General features: G+C 39.6%; 1 long non-coding RNA gene across 1 annotated transcript in view; it reads right to left on the bottom strand.

Annotated features, from left to right (window-relative positions):
• The window catches only part of LOC133612127 (uncharacterized), a 404,739-nt gene that overhangs the window by 40,350 nt on the left and 349,101 nt on the right, over positions 1 to 15,288 (bottom strand). The window contains exon 4 of the long non-coding RNA XR_009816084.1: positions 845 to 875. This is a non-coding gene — a long non-coding RNA (uncharacterized lncRNA). The remainder of the gene's footprint in view (positions 1 to 844; positions 876 to 15,288) is intronic.

The raw sequence follows: 15,288 nt of genomic DNA, 5'->3' as shown, positions 1-15,288 counted from the left end.
TGCTGAAGTCGGCCGCAATACACCGCTTCCCTCCTACAGCTTTCTTCTTTGCTGTCTCCATTGTTCATTGAACAAATTGCAAAAGATTCACCAACAAAGATGTCCAGAATACTGTGGAATTTTGCGATGAAAACAGACGACTTAATAGCTGGCCACCATGCTGTCCCAAAATGTCCTCCACAATCCGTGACGTTACGCGCTGACGTCATCATACCGAGACGTTTTCAGCAGGATATTTCGCGCAAAATTTTAAATTGCACTTTAGTAAGCTAATGCGGCCGTAATGGCATGTGTTGCAATGTTAAGATTTCATCATTGATGTATAAACTATCAGACTGCGTAGTAGTGGGTTTCAGTAGGCCTTTAAAGTTAAAGAACCACTGATAGTCACACACACACTAGATGTGGTGAAATTAGCCTCTGCATTTGACCCATCCCTGTGTTCTACCCCCTGGGAGGTGAGGGGAGCAGTGAGCAGCAGCTCGGGAATCATTTTGGTGATTTAACCCCCAATTCCAACCCTTGATGCTGAGTGCACATTACCTCCCTGCTTGCATTTTTATAGTCTTTGGTATGACTCGGCCACGACCTACCGATCTCAGGGCAGACACTCTAACCACAAGGCCACTGATCTAGTTAAATAGTTCAATGAATTTAATAAAATAAATAAATTAAACTTAAATATTTTTAGTGTTTGTGATTGCAAATTGTATATAAAATGTACAATATCACCATTAATAAAGACATATTGTGTGCCTTTAAACATAGTGGTTGTTGTGTCATATGACTGTGAGGCATCAGTTGTCATGTGTTCAGGTGTAGACCAGGTACGGTTCTCACTTACCAAATATGTAGTCATATGTAAGCCATTACACCTGAAACAAAAGAGACAAGAAATTGAATGAGAGGGCATGACAAAAATTAGATACTAGTAAACAAGTACATTTAGAATAAACTGATTTGAATGTTAGGGCAGCTCTACTCTGCTAACTCAATTAAAGAAACATAAAAGATTACTCTCAAAAGTATGTGCATATCGGTTTATGGGGTGACAGTGGAATCAATTTAATAAGGAAATCAAACAAAGTCGTCGTCATCATAAAATAAAAAAATAAAAAATGTTTATGTGAAAGGGGAACTGCACTATTTCAAAATGTTGCCCATCATCCCCAACTTCTTATGTGGTAATAAGGATTCATCTATTCTGCCTACAAAGCCCTCTAAAAACATCAAAAACTTCCAACAATGCTTAATTTACATGTCATGACCTGCATATTAACCAAGTTGCACTATATTAAAGGGCTTTATAAATAAAGTTGGTATGGTATGGTATGGTATATTGTCAAAAGTATTTGGCCACCCATCCAAATGATCAGAATCAGGTGTCCTAATCACTTGGCCCGGCCACAGGTGTATAAAATCAAGCACTTAGGCATGGAGACTGTTTATACAAACATTTGTGAAAGAATGGGCCGCTCTCAGGAGCTCAGTGATTTCCAGCATGGAACTGTCATAGGATGCCACCTGTGCAACAAATCCAGTCGTCAAATTTCCTCGCTCCTAAATATTCCAAAGTCAACTGTCGGCTTTGTTATAAAAAAATGGAAGAGTTTGGGAACAACAGCAACTCAGCCACCAAGTGGTAGGCCGCGTAAACTGAAGCGCATAGTGCAAAGAGGTCGCCGACTTTCTACAAAGTCATGTGACCATCCAATTAGCCCACGCACAGTACGCAGAGAGCTTCATGGAATGGGTTTCCATGGCCGACAGCTGCATCTAAGCCATACATCACCAAGTCCAATGCAAAGCGTCGGATGCAGTGGTGTAAAACACGTCGCCACTGGACTCTAGAGCAGTGGAGATGCGTTTTTCTGGAGTGATGAATCACGCTTTTCCATCTGACAATCTGATTGACGAGTCTGGGTTTGGAGGTTGCCAAGAGAGCAGTACATTTCGGACGGCATTGTGCCAAGTGTGAAATTTGGGGAAGGAGGAACTATGGTGTGGGGTTGTTTTTTAGGAGTTGGGCTTGGCCCCTTAGTTCCAGTGAAAGGAACTTTGAATGTTCCAGGATACCAAAACATTTTGGACAATTCCAAGCTCCCAACCTTGTGGGAACAGTTTGGAGTGGGCCCCTTCCTCTCCCAACATGACTGTGCACCAGTGCACAAAGCAAGGTCCATAAATACATGGATGACAGAGTCTGGTGTGGATGAGCTTGACAGGCCTGCACAGAGTCTTGACCTGAACCCGATAGAACACCTTTGGGATGAATTAGAACGGAGACTAAGAACCAGGCCTTTTCGACCAACATCAGTGTGTGACCTCACCAATGCGCTTTTGGAAGAATGGTCAAAAATTCCTATAAATACACTCCGCAACCTTGTGGACAGCCTTCCCAGAAGAGTTGAAGCTGTAATAGCTGCAAAAGGTGGACCCACATCATATTGAACCCTATGGGTTAGGAATGGTATGGCACTTCAAGTTCATATGTGAGTCAAGGCAGGTGGTCAAATACTTTTGGCAATATAGTGTATAGCGATATTGTTATTGTAAAAGCTAACACAGCGGAACTACTTTTCGTCTTTCGTCTGTGAGTTTGTAAAAGGTAATGCCAGATTATACGTTTGTAAATCATGCCTCACACATATATAGTGGAAGTTTGTGGCAATAAGCCAAGAAGATGGTCAACTTGTTACCAGCTAAACTCCGGACCGACTAAATCAATGGATACTGGCTCTCAACTGAGACTCTAAAACTTAGCTCAGAAGACTATATGCAAGATGATAGTTTAACCTCAGCATTGTTTTTGCTGAGGATTGTGCTGAATTTACCAGCTCAAATGGGAGCACTAGTCTTGTGCTGAAAGATACAACCATCGCATCAGTCGGCATACCAGTGAGAGCGGAAATTCTAAGTGACTGTTTTGTTAGGATGTCGATTAAATATAAAGCAATAGTCCTTAAATACTAAGGCTAGGACAATGACTGTTTGTGTTTACTTTGTAGCCAGTTCAGTTTCGTTTAGCATAGCCATCCATAAGCTTCAATGCCTATTCTTAGGCACACTCACTTTTTGTTTATTTTTGGTTTAAACATTAGACACCTTTTTACCTGCACACTGCATCCCGCTGTTCCCTACATCTACAAAGCAATTAGCTACCTGCTGCCACCTACTGATATGGACGAGTATAACACGGTTACTCTGCCGAGCTCTAGACAGCACCGACACTAAACAACAACACATAGTTTGCAGACTATAATTACTGGTTTGCAAAAAATATTTTTAACCCAAATAGGTGAAAAACACTGATGTAGACCACAAGGAAGTGTTTTCAATTTTCAACTTCGAACTGTTCAGCCTATTCGGGAATCGCGGGCTTTCCCATGACAAATTCCAAAAATTCCCAGATTTCCCAGAATTCTAGGTTTTCCGGGACATTTTTCCCAATCAAAATGAATTGGCCATTTTTCTAACTTTCACCATTTCCACATTTTTCAACCTATTCATACCATTCCACTTTCAACACATTTCACCATTCTGTAAATTTAAGCTATCATTTTTCCAAGTTAAAAAAAAATTCCAGAATTTTTCCAGGATTCCTGCTTTTCCAAAGCCCTATTTCCACCCTTTTTTCTGGCGACTACTCCTTCTACATTTTTCAACACATTTCAACCGTTCCACCGTCAAAACATTTCTCTTAATCAGGACAAAAAACGAAGTTGTTTTTTGAACTGGAAAAATTCCCGGTTTTCCGGAAATTTCAGGAATTCCGTCATACCATTTCTCAATTCAACATGTTACTACTTCAACATTTCTTCACTGATTGGAAAAAAATTAAAACCAACCATTTCATCTCATTCAGTCCATTCAAGTTTTTTTACCATTTTCCCGAAATTCCCAATTTTTCTGAAATGTCAATGGGACATTCTTCCAAGTTCCCCAATTGCCACATTTTTCATCTGATACAAACTGTTGTAACTTCAAAATATTCAGCCTGTTCAGGAATTGTGTGCTCTACTTCAACAATTCAAAAATTTCCCATAATAGACCACAAGGAAGTGTTTTCAATTTAGAAACAAATAATAATAATATGACTCTTTTAATGCGCCCTATAATCCGATGCGCCTAATATATGAAAAAAGATCAAAAATAAAACATTCATCAGCAGTGCGCTTTATAATCCGGTGCGCCCTATGGTCCAGAAAATACGCTAGTTACAATTAGTGATGCTCTCCAACCTCCTCTTTTCTCAGTCGCTATTAATTTAGTAGTACAGGTATGTTGACGAAATTATATTGGAGTAAAATCCACCAATAAGATCCCCTCCATGTTGTTTTAATTTCGGCAAGTTAACAGTGCACACTGACAGCATGACCAACATTTCAAATGCAGCTGGTATCTGTAACCTTGCTTTTTTTCATCCCAACGTACAGGATATGAATGTGATGTCATGCTCGTTTTGAGTTTACATACGAGTGGCCGCGCAGCTGAGCTCTTACACCGTGTGCCCATTAACCTCATGCTTCGGGACCACCCCGACATGAGTGTGAGGATAAACATTTGTTAATGGATTCGGCAGGGAGAAAGCCGGCTGGAGCACGGCTGCATTGTGAAGGCCAAATAGTGCTATGCTCAATCAAACAGTCAACATGGGGGCGAGGGGAGTCACAGAGGCCATGTTCAAACTCACAGGAGAAAAAAAAAAAAAAGTTTGCTTGGCGACAGATGTTTGTGTTTTTCACTCTGTTAACATAATGCAATAGGATTTGGACACTCTTCAAGGCAGTGCAGTGTTGACATGAATGTGAGTTATGAGAAATCTATAATTCCACTTATACACGGTAACACAACATGGTGCTTTTTTACCACTATTTAATCATAAAAGAGCCCTTGCAGAGTGCATATTGAAAATGACATACATATAGAAAGAGGGTCTTCAAGAGAGCAAGCACTGTGAAAAATGAGTATTTATACCTCATATTAAAGGTCACAAGCACAGTAAAAGGCAACAAAAACAGTAATATGGTTTTCTACACCAAAATTCATCTATGTGTTATATTCTTCTCCAGATTTTGGCATGCCCCACCTTCCACATCTTTCACTTGATTCAAACCGTTCCAATTTCGAACTGTTCAGCTTATTTGGGAATCGCCGGCTTTCCCTTGACAAATTCCAAAAATTCCCAGATTTCCCAGAATTCCACGTTTTCCGGGACATTTTTCCCATTCAAAATGAATTGGCCATTTTTCTAACTTTCACCATTTCCACATTTTTCAACCTATTCATACCATTCCACCTTCAACACATTTCACCATTCTGTAAATTTAAGCTATCATTTTTCCAAGTTAAAAAAAATTCCAGAATTTTTCCAGGACTCCTGCTTTTCCAAAGCCCTATTTCCACTCTTTTTTCTGGCGACTACTCCTTCTACATTTTTCAACACATTTCAACCGTTCCACCGTCAAAACATTTCTCTTAATCAGGACAAAAAACGAAGTTGTTTTTTGAGCTGGGAAAATTCCCGGTTTTCCTGGAAATTCCAGGAATTCCGTCATACCATTTCTCAATTCAACATGTTACTACTTCAACATTTCTTCACTGATTTGAAAAAAATAAACACAAACCATTTCAACTTATTCAGTCCATTTAAGTTTTTTACCATATTCCCAAAAATTCCTGCTTTTCCCGAAATTCCCAATTTTTCTGAAGTTCCACAATTCCCACATTTTTCATCTGATACAAACTGTCCCAACTTCAAAATATTCAGCCTGTTCAGGAATTGTGTGCTTTACTTCAACAATTCTAAAAAAAAAATCCCGGATTTCCCATAATTACTTTTTTTAATTTTGCATTTTTCCCAATTCAAAATTAATTGGCCATTTTTCAAACTTCCACAATTTCCACATTCTTCAACCCATTCAAACCATACCACCTTCAACACATTCAACTCACCCTGGACATTCAAACTACCATTTTTCCACATTCAACACATTTCCAGGATGTCCCGTTTTTTGGTAACCTATTTCCACCCTTCTAAGTTCGACTACTCCTTTCACAATTTTCAACCCATTTCAACCGTTCCACCGTCAAAACACTCCTCATGTTCAGGACACAAACCAAGTTGGTTAAGGAACTAGAAAAATTTCCGTTTTTCACGAAATTCCAGGAATTTCTCAATTAAAAACTGTTACTAATTCAACATTTCTTGACCGATTTAAACAATCCCAACACCAACCAATTCAGCTCATTCAGGACATTCATGTTCCTAATTATTTTCAAAAAAATCCCGCTTTTTCCTCAAAATTCCCAAATTTCTAGGAAGTTCCTATTGAAATGAATGGGACATTTTTCCAAGTTGCACAATTCCCACATGTTTTAAACCTATTCAAACCATTCCAACATCAACACATTCCACTCATTCTGGACATTCAAACTAACACTTTCCCAAGTTACAAACCAAATTCAGGATTCCCTCTTCAACACCATTCCAACATTCAAACTATTCTTACATTCATACTACATTCTATCAGCATTTCAGTTCACCTTCAGCATTGGAGCATTCACACCCAATTCCTTCAGGAATTGCCTCTTCTTGTTATTTGTGTTATTTCCTCTTCACTAATGTGTGTGATGAGAGAGATAAAAAAAAATGTAATCTGGCTCTTTAATGTCTTTAAAGTACTTATACAGTATAAAAGGAGAAACAATGCACGTCAACATAATATAGTTTTCCATGTTGCTGATATACACATTTTAACCCTAAATCAACCCTGAAGTGTATGTATCTGGACCAAGTTATGATATTGGTGAAACCGAACTGCTTATTATTTAGGCCATAGTTCAGAGTTATCTTTGTTACTTTGAATAGGCGTGTTGCATACATTTGACACATCTTTGGGTGATACCCAAGCAAAATATTCTGTAGTCGTTCAGAATTCATTTATAAATAAAACAACACAAAGGGCTTGAAGCATAGCCTGATCACAACAGATTAATCATGACATTTTGTCCGATGCACTTTGTCTTTTACAGAATTGAATAAAACAGATTGTTGGATCTTGAATAAAAAATGGTGAACAACTTACAATAACTGTACTGTGGTTATGTGGAAAGCATGTCAATGAATTATGCATAACATCTCAATTAAATGAAGTCCCAGGGAGTACAAATTCAAATACTTCCAGCTGAAATGCAATAATTTAACTATACACTGATATCTTTTCGACTTTTCTGGCTGAGCCTTAGACACAGCTTGCTTTTATTTGGCTCCTCTGCTATAGTTTGGGGTGAACACATACAATACTTAATACTTAAAAAGGGCCTGTCTGAGCTATTTCTTCAGATAGATAGTATGAATTAATGGCAGATACTTGCAGAAATGTTGAACTAAAATAATAACCTGGTTCCAGTCAGTACAGTCTTATCAGTTGTAAGTAAAATCATTCACATGCAAGACAAAGTCATTTTACGCCGTGAAACTTCATCACAAAAGAATTCACTGATCAGCAACTGATAAATGCATTATGTCTCAAAACCAATCTCTGCAGTCATTGCTTAAAATACATTTTAATGAAATTGTTTAAAAAAATACTCAAAAAGACCAAAAGAAGGACATGTGTTCATATTTTAACATTTAATCTAATTACATTTTTAAAACATCCGCGTTGTGTTCCACCGCTAGCCGCTTCAGAGTGAATAGGAGGCAGCCCCACAACAGACGTAAAAACGGTCAAAAGTGACTTTGATCTAATCAGTTCTATCGATCATTGATTTTCATTAGCATGTATTTGTTCTGGGTCACACTCTGGCTGCCTCTCATGCTGCTGTGCGCTCTACTGAGCGCGGCTGCAGGATATCAGCAATCGGCACACCTGCCCGTGATGAGCAACCAGCCTTCATAAGCCAGCGCGTCTTGAGATCCGGTGCCAGAACGTAGCTTCTCGTACCCCGTACAGTAAGCCAACACGTCTCCAGCCTTCTCACATATGCATTCTCTCTCCCTGTGTTCCCTCCCCGTCATGGTCATTGTCATCCTCCAGCTTCCTGTCGCCCTTCCCCGTTGTCGAGCTGTGTGTCTCATCTTCCTGGACCCCCTGTGGATTTCCTCTTGCCTTCTTGGACTTTGACCTCACGCCTCGCTCCTGTCCGACTCCCAAACCTGCTTTGCCCTTTTTGGACTTCCGCCTCAATCTCAACACGCACCCTCAACACCCTCTCGTAACCACGCTCATATAATACTAACACATAGGCACACTACATATCTTTGGGTTAATCACACACCTCACTCACATATTGTGCGGTCAATAAAGACGCTGACAGCTAACTACGTCATCGCCTCTCTGCCGTATTCTTCTTCCGCTGCATCGTCACATTATTAGTGTTGAGTAACTATAGAACTTATCTTTTAGAATGTGAATATGTCGGGCTTAAAGCTGATGTGTGCATTTAATATTTAGCCTGTTAATGTCTGTCATGAGAAAACTGGTAATTGAAGAGATACGGTTCCGGAGATTATTCTACTCCAAGAGTTGTCGGCGTGGCTCAGATGGTATAGTAGCCGTCCAGAAACCTAAAGGTTCCTGGTAAAAATCCAGCTTCTGCCATTCTAGTCACTGCTGTTGTGCCTCTGGGCAAAAAACTTCACCCACCTTGCTTTCAGGGCGGCCCACACTGGTGTATGAATGTGAGTGAATGTTTGGTGGTGGTCAGAGATGCCGTAGGCACAAATTGGCAGCCACTTTACTAGCTCAGTGACCTTGTGGTTAGAGTGTCCGCCCTGAGACCGGAAGGTTGTGAGTTCAATGCCCGGCCGAGTCATACCAAAGACTATATAAAAATGGGACCCATTGCTTCCCTGCTTGGCGCTCAGCATCAAGGGTTGGAATTGGGGGTTAAATCACCAAAATGATTCCCGAGCGTGGCCACCGCTGCTGCTCACTGCTCCCCTCACCTCCCAGGGGGTGAACATGGGGATGGGTCACATTTCACCACACCCAGCGTGTGTGTGACGATAATTGGGACTTTAACTTTAACAGTCTACCCCAGGGCAGCTGTGGCTACAAATGTAACTTACCACTATCATAATGTGAAATTATAATGGGTTCTCAGCAGGGATGTCCGATAATGGCTTTTTGCCGATATCCGATATTCCGATATTGTCCAACTCTTTAATTACCGATACTGATATCAACCGATACCGATATCAACCTATATATGCAGTCGTGGAATTAACACATTATTATGCCTAATTTGGACAACCAGGTATGGTGAAGATAAGGTACTTTTAAAAAAAAATTAATAAAATAAAATAAGATAAATAAATTAAAAACATTTTCTTGAATAAAAAAGAAAGTAAAACAATATAACAACAGTTACATAGAAACTAGTAATTAATGAAAATGAGTAAAATTAACTGTTAAAGGTTACTACTATTAGTGGACCAGCAGCACGCACAATCATGTGTGCTTACGGACTGTATCCCTTGCAGACTGTATTGATATATATTGATATATAATGTAGGAACCAGAATATTAATAACAGAAAGAAACAACCCTTTTGTGTGAATGAGTGTGAATGAGTGTAAATGGGGGAGGGAGGTTTTTTGGGTTGGTGCACTAATTGTAAGTGTATCTTGTGTTTTTTATGTTGATTTAATTTAAAAAAAAACAAAAAAAAACAAACAAAAAAAAAACGATACCGATAATAAAAAAAACGATACCGATCATTTCCGATATTACATTATATATATAAATCGAATTTATTATTATTATTAATATTGTTATAATAAATGATAATTAAACACTTATTTGCAATTATTATAACTATAACACTTATATTCCTCAAAAATTAGAGGAAAAATCAAGGTTAAGATAGCACAGTGGAAATATTTCGTAGTGTGCACTTAGGGTCTGATCTACTAAATGTTTACGTGTATTAAAACACGTGCAAACTTGATAGCACGCAAAGCTGATCTACCTAGCTCGTGCGCATACGATTGTGTCTCTTAAACGGGCAAAATAGACAGCGCAAACCATTTAGCATGTCTGTCTTTATGTCCCGGAAATTCCGGTCTATAGGCCACTCCTTTTTTCGGAATAACGCTTTAAACCCTGCGATTTATATAATGTTGGATTTTTTTCCAGTGTGACGCAGCAGTCCATCCTGAAGCGCTGCACATTCACACAGAACCACACACACACTTGGCTTTCATTACCTCACATGTCTTCCCTGCCGTCAAGGCCCTTATATTAGGAACACCAGCAACACAATTTCCCCTTTTTACCCGCTGTTAACTACAACCTAAATGTGGACACAACTTACCTGTCATGCTGTGTTCTCAAACTGCGTCATCGCTTCCGGGTTGGTTAAATACGTTTATTTTGCCCGCTCGTCGACAAAATGCACACATGGAACCCCAAAGCCGAAGAATATGGCCACGGCCATTGAAAATGGAAAAAACACGCTCCATGAAACAAAAATCTACCATCACTAACAGGCCCCAACAGGGAGGGGGACGAAAGGGGCAAAGGCAGAACTTTCTGGTATGCTGTACGCGCATTACAGGCACTGTCTTTGTGAATGAACATAAGGGTTTGTGTAAAAATGTCATGTTTGAATATGTAGTGCTGCAGCTATTCAACATGTGCAGCCTGTATATGTACACAATAGAATTTGTCCAAAAATAAACAGGTGCACTTTTGCAATGTGATTTATCAAGGCTGAAACTGTTCAGCTGCAGCTATATTGCGTCTATATTTAGCATGCCTGCAATGTTTATGCCCACTGGCACAGTTACGCACAAATGGCTGCAAGAAAGGAGGCAATTGCGCTGAAAACACAGATGATGGAGAGAGAGAAAAATGATGTGTGTGTGTCAACATATTTGGACTGTCAGATATAAAGATAATATACGTCTATTCAGCAATATCCTTTTATAGCTGCTGGATGACTTACTGGGCTGATTAGAACAAATTCAATTGATCTGTTTTAATTTCTGTTAGCTTTTTAATTTTTTTCAATGGTCTTGCAGTATGCATTTTCTTGCAACTGGATCATTCCACACACACCTTTCACAACACCGTAGCGCCTCTCAGTGCACACCTTCATTGTGCTAAAAGAAGGTTCTGGGTCGTGCTTCTATACAGCCTAGAAAAGGTGGTACACGTATGTGTGTGCTACATGTCAACAACATGACAAAACGTCACAAGTTGAACCATATGATGCCATAAATGTGGAGGGAAATTATTGTCTCCATGGTGACAGCCGCACCACTTTATTCTCTATTTAGCACCTTTTATTTGGATCTTAGTTGATCAGGCTGTAAGTATTCATATTAGCTTGCTAGCGTCTGTCACTAGGGAACTGGCAATTGAATATATAAGACCATGGTGATACAAACCCCGTTTCCATATGAGTTGGGAAATTGTGTTAGATGTAAATATAAGCGGAATACAATGATTTGCAAATCATTTTCAACCCATATTCAGTTGAATATGCTACAAAGACAACATATTTGATGTTCAAACTGATAAACATTTTTTTTTTTTTGCAAGTAATCATTAACTTTAGAATTTGATGCCAGCAACACGTGACAAAGAAGTTGGGAAAGATAGCAATAAATACTGATAAAGTTGAGGAATGCTCATCAAATACTTATTTGGAACATCCCACAGGTGAACAGGCAAATTGGGAACAGGTGGGTGCGATGATTGGGTATAAAAGTAGATTCCATGAAATGCTCAGTCATTCACAAACAAGGATGGGGCGAGGGTCATCACTTTGTCAACAAATGCGTGAGCAAATTGTTGAACAGTTTAAGAACAACATTTATCAACCAGCTATTACAAGGAATTTAGGGATTTCACCATCTACGTCCGTAATATCATCAAAGGATTCAGAGAATCTGGAGAAATCACTGCACGTAAGCAGCTAAGCCCGTGACCTTCAATCCCTCAGGCTGTACTGCATCAACAAGCGACATCAGTGTGTAAAGGATATCACCACATGGGCTCAGGAACACTTCAGAAACCCACTGTCAGTAACTACAGTTGGTCGCTAAATCTGTAAGTGCAAGTTAAAACTGTCCTATGCAAGGCAAAAACCGTTTATCAACAACACCCACAAACGCCGTCGGCTTCGCTGGGCCTGAGCTCATCTAAGATGGACTAATACAAAGTGGAAAAGTGTTCTGTGGTCTGACGAGTCCACATTTCAAATTGTTTTTGGAAACTGTGGACGTCTTGTCCTCCGGACCAAAGAGGAAAAGAATCATCCGGATTGTTATAGGCGCAAAGTTGAAAAGCCAGCATCTGTGATGGTATGGGGGTGTATTAGTGCCCAAGACATGGGTAACTTACACATCTGTGAAGGCGCCATTAATGCTGAAAGGTACATACAGGTTTTGGAGCAACATATGTTGCCATCCAAGCAACGTTACCATGGACGCCCCTGCTTATTTCAGCAAGACAATGCCAAGCCACGTGTTACATCAACGTGGCTTCATAGTAAAAGAGTGCGGGTACTAGACTGGCCTGCCTGTAGTCCAGACAATGTCTCCCATTGAAAATGTGTGGCGCATTATGAAGCCGAAAATACCACAACGGAGACCCCCGGACTGTTGAACAACTTAAGCTGTACATCAAGCAAGAATGGGAAAGAATTCCACCTGAGAAGCTTAAAAAATGTGTCTCCTCAGTTCCCAAACGTTAACTGAGTGTTTTTAAAAGGAAAAGCCATGCAACACAGTGGTGAACATGCCCTTTCCCAACTACTTTGGCACGTGTTGCAACCATGAAATTCTAAGTTAGTTATTATTTGCAAAAAAAAATTAAGTTTATGAGTTTGAACATCAAATATCTTGTTTTTGTAGTGCATTCAATTGAATATGGGTTGAAAATGATTTGCAAATCATTGTATTCCGTTTATATTTACATCTAACACAATTTCCCAACTCATATGGAAACGGGGTTTGTACATTTTATCGAATAATTACAACACTTTTATTGCAATTCTTGTGTTCCTCCAAAACTGAAGGGTGAAAATCAATCAAATGTATATTTTCATGACTTGCATATTTCTGTTTTTTTGCGGATGACCAGTGAAGGTAACACTCGTAAGGGCGGGGATCTCCTGTAGTAATATGATATCACAACCATCTCTCAATAGGATAATGCATTTTTATACCACAAAAAAACTACAATTACAGTTGTTGAATCAATCGAAGCTGAGTATGAATGTCTTTGTGAAAGGCTATTGTATTATTGGAAGTCATTGTGTTGTGAGGTGTACCTAATGATGTGACCTGAGAGTGTCTACGAGTAGTTTAGAAGTACGTGTGTGAACCGAAGTAAACCTCTCTAATCTGCACCCATCAGAGACAGCATGACAAAGCAAAGTCCACTTAGCCCTCTTGAATAAAGACAGACCACACTGCCAACATTTGTAAAGACACACACTTTTTGTTTCTCTTAACAACACATCATTATTAAGTTAACTTTTTCATCCTAGTAAAGCCCAACGATTACTCATTGGAAATGTTCCTGCTTTTCTTCATCCCAACCACCAAATTACTCACCACCGTCTGAGACGCGGCTGCATGTTGCATTATCACCCCATGTGGACTAATAGACCCAAGGTGTTCTCCAGAAATATGTTGATGTGACTTACAGAATAGGCTGGAAAAAATGTACAATTATTCCCATTGGTTCAAGATTTTGCAACAATGGAAAAATCCAGACAAAGCAAAAATGTAATGATTGCCACTTGAGTACCTCAGTCACATCATTGGTTTTCCAATTATTTCCACATTTAACATGAAGACAACAAGAATATCCTAAGAGAAGTATACAAAACAAAACACTTTGCTGGTAGGAAAACAGAATGATATGGTAGCCATTCGTGTGTCGAGTGGTTGGGTCAAATGCAGGTCGGTTCATGTTCCCGCCACAAACAAACCGCTCTAAAATTCATTGTTGACCAGACCGAGACCACTTCCTCCAAACAGTCTTGGTCCACGCTTCAAAATGATCAGACTTGACCAAACAAATTGAAGCAAGAGAGAGTTGACAGTGACACACAGTCCAGTCCCAGCAGATTAAACAATGTGGTTTTGAAAGCACACACTTGTTGTCCAAAGAAGTTTTACAACCACAAGAAGAAGTCTAACGCTCCATATGCATTGTTGCAACTCTTTTTCTGTTTCTAATTGTTATGTTTTGCTTACAAGATCATCAAAACATGTTTAAAATCTAATCTCCTCTGCATTGGAAGGAAAGTAAAACCGCTTGCATTGTTTTAAACGCTATTACAATGATGAATACTATGTACATATTTTAAATGCTACGGTGGGTGACTGAAACAAATGCAATAAAACAAACTAGAAATAGTATTTTGTTGAATGGGACAGTATTGTATTTCAGTGTGTTGTCAAAACTGGAACAGAAATGTGAGATCTATCATTAACAAGTCAGGGAATGTAATTTTAACCATAATTTCCAGAATATATAATACAAGCCACACCCACACAATTTAGGACACATTATATTTTGAACATGTATTGGTTGCACACGTCTATTAGACACAGGTATTATTGAATATGATATATTGAAACATGAAACATTGAATCATGATATATCTACGCAGGCACCTATTTCATTCACAAATTTAAGACAGTGCCTTTCCTAGGTTTTGTTTTCTCTTTCACTTTTGTCTCAAGGCGGGTCACCTCTGGACTGTTTTTTTTCTTTTGGTGGCGGATGTCTGGCCTTTCGGGACCTGATATCCGTTCCGTGTATCGGCTCTGATTCCTTTCGGATATGGTAATGTCATACTTGCCAACCCTCCCGGATTTTCCGAGAGACTCCCGAAAATCAGCGTCTCTCCCGAAAACCTCCCGGGACAAATTTTCTCCCGAAAATCTCCCGAAATTCAGGCGGAGCTGGAGGCCAAGCCCCCTCCAGCTCCATGCGGACCTGAGTGACGTGTCGACAGCCTGTTGTCACGTCCGCTTTCCCACAATATAAACAGCGTGCCTGCCCAATCACGTTATAACTGTAGAATGATCAAGGGTGAGTTCTTGGTTTCTTGTGTGGCTTTATTGTTAGGCAGTTTCATTAACGTCCTCCCAGCGCGGTAACAACACACAACAACAGCAGTCACGTTTTTGTCTACCGTAAAGCAGTTCGTCTGCCGTAAACAGCAATGTTGTGACACTCTTAAACAGGACAATACTGCCATCTACTGTACATGCATATGTGACAATAACATCTAGGGCTTTTAGAGAGTGCA

This window comes from Nerophis lumbriciformis, linkage group LG10 (genome assembly GCF_033978685.3).
Source record: "Nerophis lumbriciformis linkage group LG10, RoL_Nlum_v2.1, whole genome shotgun sequence".
In the NCBI taxonomy this organism is placed as follows: Eukaryota; Metazoa; Chordata; class Actinopteri; order Syngnathiformes; family Syngnathidae; genus Nerophis; species Nerophis lumbriciformis.
The sequence above is the reverse complement of the archived record's forward strand: the minus strand, read 5'-3'. Positions and strand labels throughout refer to the sequence as shown.